At 39.0% G+C, this 3703-nt stretch overlaps 1 protein-coding gene across 1 annotated transcript in view; it reads left to right on the plus strand.

Annotated features, from left to right (window-relative positions):
* The window catches only part of tmtc2b (transmembrane O-mannosyltransferase targeting cadherins 2b), a 217266-nt gene extending 214261 nt beyond the window's left edge, over positions 1-3005 (plus strand). Inside the window, exon 12 of the mRNA XM_063196900.1 lies at positions 1-3005. This exon is cut by the window's left edge and continues 1191 nt beyond it. The gene's annotated coding sequence lies outside the window, so the exon portion shown is untranslated.
* The last annotated feature ends 698 nt before the right edge of the window (positions 3006-3703 follow it).

Here is a 3703-nt window from a genome sequence, read left to right on the forward strand (position 1 = left end):
GCGTGTGTGCGACTTTGATGCTGGAAGGGCAAAGGTTTCCAGATGGTTTGTCCCAGGTCTAGATGATCAAGATGACAAGTTCTTGTAAAGGTTTCTGTGTGAAAACCAATAGAAACCTGTGTTTTAGGTCGTTAGAAACCTGTGTTGAAGGTCTCTTGTTTGTTCAATGATGTAGGTCTGCAGGGTAGGAATCAATGCAATGCTCTCTCGCACAGCAAACACACACTGCTTCAGTTCAGCACCTAACCTCTTGTTTCCCCCACCATTATCCCTTTGGCTTTTTTAGACTGACCTAAAACCTTACAGCGCTGTCTCCTTCTGTGTAAATGCCATTATTTGCAGCTTTCACCGTAACGAGGGATTTTATTTTATTCGTCAAGTTTAAAATGTCCCTCAGTGGTTTCACCATCAACGTCTGTCACTGTTTAATGACTTGACTCTGCCATTTCACTTCCAGCCAAGTGCATTTTCAGAAACGAATGGGTTTCTTTTTTCCTTAAGTAATAATATGAGCTAATGGTTTTAGTTGAGGTCCACTCTTCTCCCTGGACAGAAGGCACAGGACTGTTGACTGGTTGTACTTTGCCTTAAAAATGAAGCTGAATAATGGGACTGTAGCAGAACATCTGGGAGTTCGGGTTTTTTTTTTCCTATTATTTATTTTCTCCTGAAATGCCATTTGTGTACTTCACTGAAGGAGCGTATACAGGAGTTGTAGCAGAGGACCGGTCCACCAAATGTGTTCCCTCCCTTCCCCTTAATACTGAACGGTGGGTTACGAAGGAAAATGGTCGCCTAATGCAACAAAGGTACTTTTATTTTTTCACTTCATTTGCTGTTTGACAGCTGTGAGCTGAAGGAACCAATGATCCAATGTTTGGATCGCGTACAGTGTTTTACCAAGAGTATTCATTCATTAACACGAACAAAAGGCCATTCGTAAAGTAGATGAATAAGAATTTGATTACAAAATAACATGATATCCACACACAATCAATCTTGAGCGAGAATTGACCACTTTAAAAATCACTCTTGATTTTTTCTGTTTGCCAGGACGTGGCTTTTGATTCTCGCTAAACAAAAATTGTTAATAATATATTAGATATTGACTGCCCTTCAAGACAAAAAGAATGATTTTGATTTATGTTTGACCCAATAATTGTGCTCAAGCTATCTGTTCTGATGACCAAATGACCTGTTAGGACGAAAGTTTAAATTGAATAAGTGTATCATTTAGAAGATAAAACACTGGTGTTTCCTAATTGTTAATTCATGGATCCTCAAGGTAAAGCATATATTCATTTTGTTCAGACACAGCTGAAGAATATGTATTCTAATTGGCCATGTTGGACTATTGAACCAGATTTTACTTCTTTCATGTCATCACTGCACCAAGAATTGTTGTCTATATGTAAAGTTAGTTTATGTGTGTAATTCCTTATTTTGGAGTGTATAGATGAAACATAATATATAAAAGAAGGCTTTGTTATCTTGCGTTAAAAATTTAAACGAACAAACTTTGAGAGGTTCAATCACGAGGTTATTCTGAATTATATTGAAGAAGTTGTGTAAAATCATCTTGTTAGGTTTTTTCCCCTGTTTTACAATTTCAGTGCTATTTGCTATTTTATTTTATATTTCATTGTACGTACTGTCTGTTCTAATCTTTCTTTCAATGAAATCGACAAACAAACTGGGAGCAAATCATTATGGAAGAATTCACAAGGTGTGTGTGTGTGCGTGTGCGTGTGTGTGTGTGTGAGACATTTTTTATATTCCTTTAATATTAGTTTTTCGTGTGTCAATGGAAAGCAATGCAGCTGGGACTGTGTTGTATTTCAGAGACTTCCCGCTGACTTTATAGGAAGGCACATTGCTCTAGAAATGTGGTTTATTTAGTTCACTTGATACGTCAAGTCTCATTATCTCTCCTGTTTCTTTAAGTGGTAAGATATTTTGTATGTTTTCGTGTTTATTTCTAGGATTTGTGTCTGGGAGTGGTTATGCTATGTGTAGTTGTCTACAGAAAGAGTGATGGGAATTTCTGTGTGTGTGTGTGTGTGTGTGTGTGTGTGTGTGTGTGTGTGTGTGTGTGTGTGTGTGTGTGTGTGTGTGTGTGTGTGTGTGTGTGTGTGTGTGTGTGTGTGTGTGTGTGTGTGTGTGTCTGTCTGTGTGTGTGTGTGTGTGTGTGTGTGTGTGTGTGCGCGCGCGCAAGTTGCAAGACGTTAGATACAGTATATACCATTCAGAGGTCGAAGCCTAATACTACACCCTACAAGGTCAGATGCTGTTATGTTCTAACGATACAGATAAAGAGTAATTTTGTGAGGCTGTTTCGACTTTACATTGGGGACACAGTACTTACAATCATTAACATACATTTCCTGATAGATACATAGTTCTCAGTGTGTGTATGCGTGTGCGTGTGTGTGCGTGTGTGTGAGCGTGTGTGTGTTTGTCCATCTGTCTTTCTCTGACGTCTTTATTCTTTTACGTTTAGTCGCTGATGTTTGTGAACATGAAAGGGAAGTCAAGTTTTGTTGCTATGACATGAATGATTCAAAACAAATAAAAAAAATGTCCATTATCCTCACCCCACCCCCACCCTATCCTCTCCTCACCCCTCCATCACCATTCCCTCTGCCCCCCTTTTCCTTGTATGTGTGTGTGGGTGCGTGTGTGTGTGTGGGAGAGAGAGAGAGAAAATTTGAGAGGATATCAGACCTTTCATGATGTGTCTCTACTCAGGGATTCCAAGCAGTTGGGTTGGTGTATGAGTGTGTGCATGTGCTCCCAGAGCATCGAGAGAGTTTACTAAATTAAAAAAAAAAGTGTTTTATTTTTTGAGATGTTGTTGTATTTGTATAAATTATCAAGATTTGTAGCCTTTTGGGGTTTTGTAATATCAAAAGAAAAGAAAAACAAAACTGCAAAAAAAAAAAAAAAATCCTGTGCCAGAGTAGACTTTCCCAGTTGTTGCTTTTTTCCACAATAAAGTAATTGTGTCCTGCAAATGGTGTTCTGTCTTCAATGGAATGACTAACTAAAGGGAATGAACCAGTTTCAGCAAAGCCTTTTAATTACACATGCTGTTTATTCACACATTCGTACCGTCACAGCGCACACAGCTTTTATGGTGTCCTCCACAGCAGACGAAAGATTTGATGGCCTCTTAAATTACTGGCCTTCTTTCACCACGTTGAAGAATTTTATTCCAGCTCTCCTCAGTTTCCCAGTTGGAGGCTTTTTGGACACTGAAAGCATGTTCAGCTTGTGGTTGGCAGTCTATTTCGAGGGGGAAGCTGTTTGTCTGGTTCATGTTTAAAAACAGGACGTAACAAGCAGCATTCATGGTGATCATGGAGTTTTTTTTCCTCAAGAATTTCAGAATAACTTTTGGAGAATGTTGATTGTTCCTTTCCAGCTCATTTTCTAAATGTTGCCAGCCTGGCGAGGTGGACAACAAGCCATATTGAGCCATGTTAAACTCCTGTCATGTAATCCCATTTTGTAACATTGAGCACATTTGGGACTTGGGGCTGGCTCCATGAATTCACTGAAACAAATATGTAGCAATTGTTACTTTTTGAACTTGGGATTTTATCTGCTGCAGGTCTAAAAATCGGTCACTGCAGAGGTCCTTGTGTGTGAAGGAGCCATTTTTACAGGATGTTGAAATACCTCCTGCAAATTTGTTAAAATG

The sequence above is a fragment of the Engraulis encrasicolus genome, chromosome 4 (genome assembly GCF_034702125.1).
Source record: "Engraulis encrasicolus isolate BLACKSEA-1 chromosome 4, IST_EnEncr_1.0, whole genome shotgun sequence".
Lineage (NCBI taxonomy): Eukaryota > Metazoa > Chordata > Actinopteri > Clupeiformes > Engraulidae > Engraulis > Engraulis encrasicolus.